At 56.0% G+C, this 13,501-nt stretch overlaps 1 protein-coding gene across 3 annotated transcripts in view; it reads right to left on the reverse strand.

Moving 5' to 3' along the window:
• SIPA1L3 (signal induced proliferation associated 1 like 3) overlaps positions 1 to 13,501 on the reverse strand; it is a 101,086-nt gene that overhangs the window by 66,446 nt on the left and 21,139 nt on the right. The window contains exon 1 of one of the 3 annotated variants that reach the window (XR_007952362.1): positions 1,622 to 1,661. The exons of the other annotated variants lie outside the window; for them this stretch is intronic. The gene's annotated coding sequence lies outside the window, so the exon portion shown is untranslated. Of the gene's footprint in view, positions 1 to 1,621; positions 1,662 to 13,501 lie in introns of those variants that run through there. 3 annotated transcript variants of the gene reach the window in all.

A 13,501-nucleotide genomic window follows, 5' to 3' on the forward strand; every position in this document is an offset into this window, starting at 1 on the left:
GGGCCAACGCTGCCATTCGCTCTGGGCCGAGCGGGGAGCCCCCGAAGCCGGCCTCCGAGGGGCACAGACGCCCACCAGAAGCGAAGGCTCCGAGGCTGCGCTGGGCCGGCCACGTGGGGGGTGCTGGGAACAGGCTGGGCCGCCTGGAACACAGAAACAGGAAATACGAGCAGAAAGGTACGAGGGAGCCTGAAATGCCAGGCTGGGAGCTGGCACTCGGCAGAGGAAATCCTGGAAGGTTTCTGAGCAAGGTTTCTGAGAGCGACATCTGGGGCAGCCGGGCGGGGGAGGGACAGGGCAGGGTTCTGTGTGCCCCAAGGCTCCGTGGTGGGCATCTGCCACACAACACGGGGGAGATGGGCGGGGGGGGGACCAGGGGCATTTCCACACTGAGAGGGAGGCGAGGGTCGCGGCAAAGTCACCAAGGTCAGCCTAAGAAACATGGGGGGAGGGGGATGGAGAAGGGGGCAGCTGGAAGGAGTTGGGTCACAGAGGGGCAGGGTCTGGACACGTACATTCAGGAACCATCTACCGAGAGGAAACAGAAGCTATGGCAACAAATGCGGGGCTGGGACAGAGAGTGAAATGTTACCCAGAAGCACCAAAAGCGCCCCAGAAGGTGCAGTCTGAGAGGTGGGAGGAGAACCAGAACACTCACATCAGGGGGAGGACAGGGGGTGGGGGGCGTACAGCTGGGTTAAGTGCCCCAGGAAGGTCAAGGGTCAGCTGATTGACAAGTGAGGAAGGCAGGCAGAGGGGACAGGACTCCCGGCATAGCTGGGATGGGAGGCTAAGCGTGGGGATCAGGCAGGGGTCACCCCCAGAGCTGCCGGGCCATCCATAGCTACCTCCACAGAGCCACTTCCCTGCGACGCCCCCCGAGAAAAGCTGTGCAGACCTGATGACTGCCCTTTAGGCAGAGGAGAGAACAGATGTCAAGGGCTGGGTGAGTTGGCCGGTGCTCCCCGTGCTCCCCATGCCCCCGGGCAGGGCTCCAGAGTCTAACGAGGGGTCCCAGGGAGAGCTGGCGGGGAGAAGCGGGGGCGCGGAGGGTCCTCAGCCCCCCCAGCCAAACCCCTCCATCTTGTACGACCGACTGTCCTGGGTCAGTAACAAAGAAGAGTCAGCGAGGGAAGCGGATCTCTGTCACGTTCCGTCTGTCGGGACCTCCGGGGGCAGCCGGCGCCAAGCCCGGTGTGGGACCTCTCAGGAGCAGCTGGGGGGGAGGGGCCGGGCCATCTGGAGGCGGGGGTCCCGCGGGGCAAAGGCTGCCAAGGACACCCTCCCACCCGGATGCTGACACAGCAGCACAGACCACGAGTGCAGCCCCCCAATGCCCTCAGAGGCTGCCGGCCCTTTAAGATCAGGCAGAGAAAGGGGGGTTGGGGCTTTCTGGGGGGAGAGGTCAGGCAGGTGGGCAGGCTCAGGAGAAGGGGCATCCTCCGGCTCACTTCTCCCCCTGCGGCACCGAATGCGTAACCGCAGCCCCCGAGGCGCAGAGGGATGAGCCCCCCCCCATCCCTGCTCCGACTTCCCTGCCCCAGAAGCCTCCGAGCCCCGCCAGGGCTGGGGAAGCTCCCGCCCCCCGGGAGTGCGCTTCAAAGGCTGCTCCGCGGCTTACCTTCCGAGCCCACAAAGCCTCTTCCATTCAGCTCCGGGCCATCGAATCAGGAGCCTCCACCAGGGCTCCCCGGGCCACGTGAGGCCATTCAGCAGCAGCAGAGCCGCCGCGGGGGGAGGGAAGGAGAGGTGGAAGAAGGAGGGAGGGAGGGAGGCCGGCGGCAGGAGTGAGCGGCGCCCCGGCAGCGGCAGCTGTGGCGGCCACCCCGACGCGGGGACGGAAACTTGGGCTGCGCGCGGCCGGCTCAGGCGGTCATGTGCCGCAGACTCCGGAGCAGCCGCGTGTGTGAGTGCGCGCCGCCCGCGTGTGTAAGTGTGCGTGTGCGCCCCCTCCCCGGCACAGCCGCAGGCCGGCGCCGCCCGCTGCTGCCGCAAACACCGGCCGGGAGAGCCGCGGAGGGGGCGGAGGGGCGCGCGCCGAACAGGCCCGGACAAGGGGCTCCTCCTGCGCCCGCCCCCCACACGGGCGCAAGCACCTGCACGGCGCGCTCCGCACCTGCACACACCTGCCCGCACACGCCCCCCCCCCCCCCCCAAAGACCCACATCCCGCAGCAGCCAGCTGCTCCTTAATCCGGAGCCAAGGAAGGGGCCCCGAAGCTGGGCCCACGCTCTCCACAACCCCGCCAATGCTGCAGCCGTGCGCTGAGGGGGGTCAGCCCCCACGGGCTCCGCTCCAAGGCCCGCCATCGGGCCCCACAGGCCAGAACAGGCCGGACTGCCGGGGCTCTGAGCGTCCCAGGCCTGGGCGACGAGGGGGCTGAGGCCTGAGGCAAAGGGGGCCTCCCCCCAGAGCGTGGGGAGCCCGGGTCTCGAAGCCCCCCCACCCCGCCTCAATAAACACCAAACCACCAGGCATCCCATCAATAAACCGGCTAACGTGGCTGCCAGGGCACCAGGGCCGGGCCGCCGCCCCGCCCTCTTTCACAAACCCCTCCCTCTACCGCCCTCTGCCAGTGACCGCGTCACTCCCTCGGTCAAGAAGCTGCGGTGGCTCCCTGCTGCCCCAGGACCGGCCACAGCCCTTCCCAGCCTTCATCCCCCCGGCATCCTCCTCCTCCTCCCTGAGCAGTCCCGCACAAAGGGGTAGAAGTTCCACACCTAAAGGTCCCGCAGCCTTCTTGCTATCCCCTGACTCAGCGAACCGGCTCCCGCCCCCTCGGCCGGACGGCCGTCTCAGCCCCTGCTGACCCTCAGGAATCCCTGGGGTTGGATGGCTTCCGTCCTGCCCCCTCTGGGAGCCCTCGCGGTTTCCTGAGCAGAGTCAGGGGCGGCCCCGCCCAGGGCCGGAGGCTACGGCCCAACTCCCGACCCTCTGGCGCCCCAGCGGCTTCTTTCCCAGCCCAGTTCCTCCAGGAGGCGGAACCCTTGCCTGACCCCCAGCCCCTCCCTCAGATGGCTCCTCACCTGTGCTTCCCCCCCCCAGGGCAGGGGCTGCCCCGCCCAGTGCCTGGCACAAGGAAGGAGACTCACAAATCCTCCCTCTCCTCACCCCCAATGTCCCTTCCTCTCTCGCCGCCTCCATTTCTATAGGAGTATTTGTAACCTTTACACCCAGGATTCTCATAGTGCATAAAAAGGCTATTTCTAGTCGGAGAACCAACTCAAATCCGGCCTCCGACACTTAACGCTTGCGGCTGTGTGACCCTGGGCAAGTCACTTAACCCCATCGCCTCAGCAAAACAAAACAGAAAACAAGCGATTTCTTTTCTACCTTTGTCTAGTCACACAGTAGGTGCTTAACAAACGCTTATTGATCAGTTGTGCTTTTTGCCATGAGGAAAACATTGCAATTATGAAACAGACATGGGATTAGTAGTTCTCAAAAAACTAGTTCTTGCTTCTAAGCAAAATGCAATATACTTAGTCCTGCTATTTCAAACCACTCCTCCCTCCCCGTGGACTCCAAAGGTCTCCCTCATCAGGCCAAGTGCACAAAAGCCCTTTACAATATGGGCTGAGGGCCCACCTCCGTGCCTTTGCCATGCAGGGGCTGGCCCCATCATCTCTGCCTTCATAATACCTTTCAAGTCCAGCTCAAGCCCCGATTCCTCCATTAAGCCTCCCTTTCCTGCTTCCAGGGCCACTTCCTGCCCCATTACCCCACGTTTATAGATTTTGTTATGAATGTTAATGTTCTTTTTTTTTTTTTAACTTGTCATGGAAGAATATTCGTAAGGGACAGAGAGTTGTGGGGCTGTGAGCTTCCTTTTTACCATCGTCACCTTCAACAACAATTGAGCTGGAAGGCGGGGGACAGAATAAAGGGGGGTAAAAAGCCACGTGTGCCTCTTGAAGGCTGGCACTTTATGGGCTTTTAAGGACTGTTCAGTGTGTCGACGGAGCTCCCCAACAAGCCTAATCCAGATATCATTATTTCCATTTCAAAGATGAAGCAACTGAGGCCGAGAGGACCGGCTTATGGGTCCAAGTTAGGAAATGTCACGGGTAAGACTCAAATGCACAGGACTACTTCAGAGCCAACGTTCTTGCAACGACCTAGTTATTAAACATGAGCGCTGCACTGAAATTTCTCTTTTTATTCGTTTTTACTCTATTTTTCTAGGGGACTGATTTCTAGCCCCTTCCCTCTCTATGACACCCTTAAAACAGACGATTAGCTTCTAGTCATTTTTCCCTTTTTCATTTAAATAATTTCATTTTAAAAATGGAAATCCCAGTTTATTTTCCCCAGTTACATATAGTTTTCTTCTGAATATCATGCCTTCTTACATAAGCACATGCGGTCTCTCCTTTTGTCTTTCGACTAGCACAGAGCACAGTCTTTGGAACACAGTGTTTTCAGTCATTGTTCAGTCCTGTCTGACTCTCCGCGGTCCCATTGGGGTGGAACAGTTTGCCATTTCCTTTTGCGACTCATTTTACAGAGAAGTAAACTGAGGTAAAGAGGGTCAGGGGGCTAGTGGTCCGGCTGTTAAGCGTCTGTCCCTGAATTTGCACTCGGGAGGATGAGCCTGCTCTCTCTCCACAGCCTAGGACAGCCATGGCAACACAGGAGGTATTTGCTAATTGAATAATTGATACCATCAGTCACTGCTGGGCCCGAGGAAAAAAGCTGAACAAGCTGGCGGTGTCTGGTCACTGACGGAGCCCAAAGCGGAGGGAGGAGGCTGGGAGCTCCTGCCCGTCCCTCTGGTCACCGCTCGGGTCCTTCCGCTCTGAGCCTCCGCGGGGCACGTCGTCGGCTCTCGGGGACTCGGGGAGGGTGATTATTCCCAACCCTCTCCTCCCTGGGGGGAGCCATCTGTCCCCTCCTCCTCTGGCTTTCTGCAGCCTCGTGGCTCTCCACGATTACCCGGGTTACCCCTGGGTGCTCAGGCCATTGGCCCCTGCTCCATGACGCCTGTTTGGCACAAAGACACCACTAGGAAGCTTGCTCCGTTCCCACAAGTGCTTCATAAATGCTTGCTGAACACAATTAATATGGAGAGGAGTTTTGCACACCTGCATACGTTGCCTTCTCAGCGAGGGGAAGGGGAGGGGAAGGATTTAGAACTCAAAATAATGAAAAAGATGTTAAAATGTAGCTTTACGTGTAACTGGGGGGGAAACCAAGTACGAAATAAGTAATTTTGAAAAGGAAATGCTTGCTGACTGTTGTACAGATGAGATGCACATCTGGTAAATGGGACAGAAAGCGGAGGAGGGAAGGAGAAGTCCGGGAGCAGCCACGTCCCGGGCTGCGGCACGAGCGGCACCACGGAGCCGCCATCTCTGGACGGAGACCACGGAGGGCTTACGGCCGAGGCAGACTGGCTACAACACTTTGGTAGTTCTTTCTTTCGACAGGGAGGAGGAAGAAAGAAAAGGAAATGGATTTCGGTCAATGGAGTCTTGTTTAATGGAGGGGAGGCTGGTGGGAGAAACGCGTCGGTGTCGCCTCGTTGCTTTACTCTGTTACAAGATGCCCCTTGTGGGGGGCGCAGATGTTGCCACGTAAAAACAGGAAAGCAAAAAAACACCAAACAACCCAAGGGAAAAGCCAAGATGCAGCCACGGAACAGAGGGGGGAACAGAGGGGGAAGCGGGCGCCCGCGTCCTGCGGCCACATCCCACAGGGCCTTCGACCGGCTGAGGGACTCTGCGGGTGCTGGGGAGCCAGAGCTGGTCCTTAAGCGGGGGGGCGGCAGCAGGGCCAGACCCGAGGGTCACAGAGATCCTTTAGCAGGTACATAAAAAATGCACGGGAGCAGAAGGGGCTCGGCGGTCGGGGAGAGTCCGGGGAGGGGCCCGGCTGGGGTCTGCTCGGCCTCTGACTGCAGTGGTTTCTGCCTCAAACATCAGCTCAGGAGACATCTGTCCTCCCCCCAGCTGCTCGGGAGCAGCCAAAAGCGGATCCTTCAGGAAGAAATCAGATCCACTCTTCTTCCCATTCCAAGGGCTGAATGGGCAGATTCAGCAGAGAGAGAGGGAGGGAGGGAAAGGGAGAGAGGGAGGGAAGGAAAGGGGGAAGGGAGGGAGGGAGGGAAAGCCAGAGAAGGGGAGGGAAGGGAGAGGGGGAGAGGGAAGGAAGGAAGGAAGGAGGGAAGGAAAGGGGGAAGGGAGGGAGGGTTAAAGGGGGGAGAAGAGAGGGAGGGAGAGCCAGAGAAGGGAAGAGAGGGGGAAGGGGAGGGGAAAGGAAGGGAGGGTCAGAGAAGGAGAGGGAGAAGAAGGGAGAGAGGGAGGGAGAGAAAGGGGGGAAGAGAGAGGCAGAACCAGAGAAGGGGAGGGAGGGGAGAAGGAGAAGGGGAGGGGGAAGGAAGAGAATGCCAGAGGAGAGGGAGAAGGAGGGAGGGAGGGAAAGGGAGAGAAGGAGGAGGAGGGAGGGAGGACCAGAGGAGGGGAGAAGGAGGACAGCAGAGAAGGAGAGGGGAGGGAGGGAGAGAATGGTGCTTCCAGAAGAATTACTGCCTGGAGTAAGTGCCTCTCACTGCACAGATGACAGGGAGCAACTTGGTGGGCTATTGGCCTGGGCCCCACCTAATGCTGTCCAAGCTCCCGAGGCCCAGGCCTGGGGGAGGCCCGCTCAGACCTTCTTTCTGCTTGTGTGGACTGGAGAATAATTCAATAAGTCACAACTGACGCTGAGACCCTGAGACACACAGCCCTGTGAGGAAGCAGCCACGGGTCCATTAGCCCCATTTCACAGATGAGGAGAATGAGAGGCACGTGTCCAGCTCTCTCCTGCCTGCAAACCCAGGCCCCTGTCCCAGCCCACAGGGAGACGCCGTCCTGAGCCCGGCCCCGGGGACCCCCCACGCCCCCTCCATCGGGCCGGGCTGCCCGCGAGGCTGCCCCGCCACAGACGGCGGCCACTGGCCAACGGATGGAACTCGGCAAACGGTGACTGCCACGCCGTGCGCCGCTTCCTGCGCCGGCCACCGTCCATTCCTTCTTGTCAACTTAATGCACACCCGAGGGCTGCACGGCCGGCTGCGGGAGCTGCCTCGGAGCAGGGTCGCGTCTGCCCTCCCAGTCGGAGGCTGCGTATGGAGCAGCCAAGTCACATCCGACACGGGCCCGGCGCGGAGGCGCGGGAGGGATTGGGGCCGGCCGGAGAAGGCGCAGTCGGGGCCGGGCACTAACGAGCTAGCGGGAAAGGCCCACGGGAGCCGCGAGTGCAAAGGCCCGGCGCCAGGAGAGGAGGCCCGCCGACCAGTAGCAGCCCCGAGCACCCATGGAAGTCAGCCCGGGCAGGGCCGCAGAAGCAGGTGCTGAGCTACCCACCAGCCCTGGGCCGGGGCCTGACTGACTCTCGACATCGTGCTTCATCTCTCTGTCGGGGAGGGGCAGGGGGAAATGCTCCCACTGCCAGCACAGAACAAAAGAAAGCCCAAGCTGGGGCGGGCAGGGGGCCCAAGCTGGAGAGAGAGGGCCAAGCTGGGGCGGGCAGGGGGCCCGAGCTGGGGCGGGCAGGGGGCCCGAGCTGGGGCGGGCAGGGGGCCCGAGCTGGAGAGAGAGGGCCAAGCTGGGGCGGGCAGGGGGCCCAAGCTGGAGAGAGAGGGCCAAGCTGGGGCGGGCAGGGGGCCCAAGCTGGAGAGAGAGGGCCAAGCTGGGGCGGGCAGGGGGCCCAAGCTGGAGAGAGGGCCAAGCTGGGGCGGGCAGGGGGCCCAAGCTGGGGCAGGCAGGAGGCCCAAGCTGGGGCGGGCAGGGGGCCCGAGCTGGGGCGGGCAGGGGGCCCAAGCTGGAGAGAGGGCCAAACTGGGGCGGGCAGGGGGCCCAAGCTGGAGAGAGAGGGCCAAGCTGGGGCGGGCAGGGGGCCCAAGCACTCCTCCCACAGCAGCCTAGAGAACAGAAGCTCCTTGAGGCCCGTGAAGCTACCAGAGGGGTTTGTCTGTGGCCACCTGGGGCAGCTCTCCACGGAGCCGTGCTCCCTTTGGGCTGTGGCTAGAAGGGTGCTTGGGACCCCAGGACGCAGGGGATCCCCGGGCAGAGGCGGCCCGGGCACTACGGGGCAGCACAGCTGCAGCCCCGCCATCTGGAGCTGGGAGCGGCCCTCAGCGGGGCGGGTTGCCCTGGAAGGTCTCGGAAGGCCGCCGGGAGGACAGGGCTTGGGCAGAAGGAAGGGCTTGGCTTTGGTGAGACATAACAACGTCTGTGTGGGGTAAGAAGCAAGAAGGCTCCTCCGAGCCCCAGAGACCAAACAATGGGCAGGAGGGTGATTCGGTCCTGCCCAGAGTCAGAGCTCCTGCCAAGGGGCCTCTCCGGGCCTTCCTGCCCCCACCCCGGCTCCTGCCGCGGCACTTCTGGTCCCAAAGTAAAGCAACACTGAACCTATTCTCCTTCCTGCACATGAAGACCTGCAAGAAACAAACACCCGAAGGGCTGGATTCCGGGTCTAGCCACCGGGAGGGGCACAAGCCGGAACTGGGGCAGAAAAAGGAACTTCTCCACAGACAGGATGGGGGAGCTCTGCTTAGTTAGCAGCTAGTTTGAAAAAGACCTGAGGGTTTTAGTGACCCACAAGCTCAAGCCCATGCAATGGGCAGCCAAGAGCCCCAAAGTGATCTGGGGGCAGCTTAGGAAGCTGTGAGGTCCGGAAGGGATCAGCCCAGGAGACCTTGAATCCAAGACCAAGAGGACCAGCTGGGGAAGCGCGTCTCGGAGAGGCTATGGCAAATAGGGGAAGGACTCTCAAAAGGGAGCCTCCTACAGAGCAGACACGACCCCTCAGCTGCCTTCCACAGCTAACTTTCTGGGACTCCCACTGAACCCCGTCACGCACCTCTAGGAAGCACGGGGGAAAGAGTTCCCATTTCACAGATAGAGAAACTGAGCAGCACAGAGTTAAGGAGTTACGAGTCCTCCCTGAGGGACCCCACACAGGAACACTCCTCCACAGCCCTCTCCTGGCTGAGCCCTGGCTGGGAAAAGGTTCCCACACTCGCTGGCGAAGGTTCAGCATCTCAGTTATTCACCATTCTCACAACCCACTCCGTTTCCAGGAGGAAATGAGAAATTGCTGGGATCTGGTACAAGAGCCGGCTGGATGACACAGCTGCTCAGAATCCCAATTGCTCATGGGCCCGGCTGCCTCGGGTGTGGCCCAGGAAACGTCCGAGCGATGATCCTTCCGGAGAGGACAGGGGTCACTGCCCGGGCAGGTCCCCCACCGGACAGAGGGACCACGGCCCTCCACATGCCTGTGACGCCAAGCCAGGACTAAAAGACCATGAAGTGGGTGGGGCCGACACCAGAAAACTGACGGGGAGAAGCGGAGGGTCTATCGCCCCTCACCCGGCCACGGCCGACCAGCCACCGTACAGGAAGGGGGGAGGGGTCAGCAAAGCCAGGCCCAGCGGGGGCTGAACCCCAACGAGCCCCAGCAGAAGCAACTACTGAACCAAGAGGGCAAGGGGAATACACCCCTGAATCCCCCACAGTGCATTAGCAAGTCCTCCTACATGTGTGTGCACACAGTGTCTTCCCATGGAAAGGATTCTGTTTGATCTGCAGGCACTGCACAAATACTGGGGCAGCTGGCCTCCAGGCAAGGGGTGGCTCAAGGCCCCCGAATCCCTGGCTTCTCCCATCCGGATCGCAGGTGGCAGCTGATCGCTGTCCGGGCCGTGGGGCTAAGTCCCTCCCTCAGCCCTGAAGCAGTCCCACGGGAGCTTCCATTCCTTCCAGCCGACGCACCCCAAATCCCTCCAGGTTATTTTAGAGCAGAACGTAGCCCGTGTGGACAAGGGATGAGCCGTCATGTGTAGTGTTCTCTTCTCTAAAACATGTTGTTCTCTGGGAGCAGGTTTCTTGGGGGCTCTGGGAGCAGCTTTCCTTTCAGTTCTGTGTAATAATCTCCTCAAATGCAGCCAGGAGTTAAAGTCCAATCCTTTATTTTCTCCTTCAAAGTCTTGTCTCCTTTCCTGGGCCCCAGTCAGCTTTAGTAGAGGCCCATCTCTCTCCTTGGTTCCAAGAGCTCCCTCCGAATGTCTCCAGCCAGTACACAGGTCGAATATGAAATGAATCTGTCTTGCCTCCTCTAGTGGGCTTGTCCTTCTGCGTTGTGAATCTCCCAAAAGTCTCTAGTTGGCTTGTGGGAGCTCCTTATATGTGATCTCTTAAAGGTGTGAATTCTAAAGGTGTGAGAGGTGTGAACTCTAATGTGTGAGCTAATGTGTGAACTCTCCCAAAGGTGTGAACTTCAAAGGTGTGAACCAAGTACATAAGCATTGTCTCTATCAATTCCAGTGACCTAGCACCCTGTTTCAAGTTCTGGCCCATAACGGTCACAGACACTTGGCATCTCTCAGTCCCAGGGCTTTCTCTCCGTTCATTCTCCCCTAGTTATTCTGTAACTACTTGCTTGATATGTCTGAAGGGTGTCTGCCCTTTAGATCCCAAGCTCCTGGAGCACACTTGCTTCTTTTTGCAGCCTCAGCTCAGCACAGTGCTTGGAACAATGGTGCTTAATAATAACCTGGCTGAAAGCAAGCCTAATGTGTAATGGGGACAAACTAGAGCCATTCCCAATAAGATCAGGGTGAAACAAGGCGGCAACACTATCGCCATTACTATTCATTATTGTACTAGAAATGTTAGCTTTGGCAATAAGAGAAGAAAAAGAGATGAAAGGAATTAGAGTAGGTAATGAGGAAACCAAATTGCACTCTTTGCAGATGATATAATGGAATACTTAGAGAACCCTAGGGAATCAACTAAAAAACGACTAAACTATTAGAAACAACAAAAAAACTACTAGAAACAATTCACAACTTTAGCAAAGTTGCAGGATACAAATTCCATTCACATAAATCATCATTTTTATATATGACCAACAAAGTCCAGCAGCAAGAGCTACAGAGAGAAATTCCATTCAAAATAACTGTTGGTAGTATAAAATATTTGGAAGTCTATCTGCCAAGGGAAAGTCAGGAAATGTATGAACACAACTACACAACACTTTCCACACAAAGTCAAATCTAATCAGTTGGAAAAATATCAAGTGCTCATGGGTGGGTCAAGCAAATACTATCTAAGTTAATCTACTTATTCAGTACCATACCCAATCAAAGTCCCAAGAAATTATTTTACAGGATCTAGAAAAAACAATAAAGTTCCTCTGGAAGAACAAAAGGTCAAGAATTTCAAGGGAATTAATGAAAAAAAAAATGCCAATGAAGGTGGCCTAGCTGTGCCAGATCTAAAACTATATTACAAAGCCGCAGTCATCAAAACCATTTGGTAGTGGCTAAGAAATAGAGTAGTCAATCAGCAGAACAGGTTAGATTCACAGGACAAAATAGTCAACAGATACAACAATCTAGTGTTTGATAAACCCAAAGACCCCAAATTTGGGGATAAAAACTCATTATTTGACAAAAACGGTTGAGAAATTGGAAATTATTATGGCAGAAACTAGGCATTGATCCACACCTTATACCAAGAGAAGGCCAAAATGGGTTCATGATTTAGACATAAAGAATGATGTTATAAGCAAATTAGAAGAACATACATAGGGTAATTTACCTCTAAGATCTGTGGAGGAAGAAGGAATTTGTGGCCAAAGAAGAACTAGAGAACATTACTGAACACAAGATTGATAATTTTGATTATATTAAGTTAAATAGTTTTTGTACAAACAAAACTATTACAGACAAGATTAGAAGCAATAAATTGGGAAAACATTTTTTCATTCAAAGGTTCTGATAAAGGTCTCATTTCTGAATTATAGAGAATTGAGTCAAATTTATAAGAATTCGAGCCATTCCTCCAATTGATAAATGGTCAAATGATATGAACAGACAATTTTCAGAGGAAGAAATTGAAACTTTCTAATCATATGAAAAGATGCTCCAAATCACTATTGATTAGAAAAATGCAAAGTAAGACAACTCTGAGATACCACTACACACCTCTCAGATTGCCTAAGATGACAGGAAAAGATAATGACGAATGCTGGAGGGGATGTGGGAAAACTGGGACACTGATACATTGTTGGTGGAGTTATGAATACATCCAGCCATTCTGGAGAGCAATTTGGAACTATGCCCAAAGGGCTATCAAACTGTGCTTATCCTTTGATCCACAGTATTTCTACTATGCTTATATCTCAGAGAGATCTTAAAGAAGGGAAAGGGACCCACATGTGCAAAAATGTTTATGGCAGCCCTTTTTGTGGTGGCCAGAAACTGGAAACTGAGTGGATGCCCATCAATGGGAGAATGGCTGAATAAGTTGTGGTTTATGAATGCTATGGAACACTATTGTGTAAGAAATGACCAGCAGGATGATTTCAGAGAGGCCTGGAGAGACTTACAGGAACTGATGCTGAAGGAAGTGAGCAGGACCAGGAAATCTTTATACATGGAAACAACAAGAGTATAGGACGATCAGTTCAGATGACGTGGCTTTTTCCAATAATGAGATGATTGATGTCAGTTCCAATGATCTTTGATGAACAGTCATCTAAACAGAGAGGACTGTGGGAACTGAGTGTGGACCACAACATGGCATTCTCATTCTTTTTGTTGTTGTTTGCTCGCATTCTGTTTTCTTATTCATTTTTTTGAGCAGCACAATAATTACATAACTATGTATACTATATGGGATTTAACATATTTTTACCATGTTTAACACAATGGATTACTTGCCATCTAGAGGAGGGGTGAGGGGGAAGGGGAAAAAACTTGGAACACAAGGTTTCACAAGGATTCATGTTGAAAAATTATCCATACATATGTTTTGAAAATAAAAAGCTTTAATAAAAAAAAAATAAACTGACTGAAATTGAGGAAGTTTCCAAGGCACATGAGCAAACAGGCTGGTGGCTCACAAAGGAACAGGTCCTCCTAGCCAGCCTGTTAATGGGAGTGGCCTCTTGGAGGCCGAAGGCTGAGCCGAGATGGAGGAAAAGAGAAGGGTAGGGAATGGAGGCAGAGCAGGCAGTACAAATGATATCCTAATAAATGATAATAAATCTGTCTTTTAACTTTTCCCAAGCTTGCTTCAAAAGTCCTTTGCAGAGAAAGGCAAATAAATCGGCCAGGCACCAAACTCCGGCCAAAACTGTGTCAAATCTGCTGGCTGCTTCTCCAAATGTCCACTTCCCCAGGACCTGGTGCACAAGTGGGGGGAAGGAGGAGGAGGAGATGCACCCAGGGCAAGGGGGGAGGGCCTCAGGGGTCTGCACTTAGGGTAGGGAGGGAAGGCCTCAGGAGGTCGGCACCCAGGGCAGGGGGACCTCAGGGGCTCTGCACCCAGGGCAGGGGGAGGGCCTCAGGGGTCTGCACCTAGGGTAGGGAGGGAGGGCCTCAGGGGGTCTGCATCCAGGGCAGGGGGACCTCAGGGGGTCTGTACCCAGGGCGGGGGGGGGGGGAGGACCTCAGGGGGTCTGCACCCAGGGCAGAGGGGCTTCAGGGGGTGCACCAGGGGAAGGCCAC

The sequence above is a fragment of the Antechinus flavipes genome, chromosome 3 (genome assembly GCF_016432865.1).
Source record: "Antechinus flavipes isolate AdamAnt ecotype Samford, QLD, Australia chromosome 3, AdamAnt_v2, whole genome shotgun sequence".
Taxonomy (NCBI): Eukaryota; Metazoa; Chordata; class Mammalia; order Dasyuromorphia; family Dasyuridae; genus Antechinus; species Antechinus flavipes.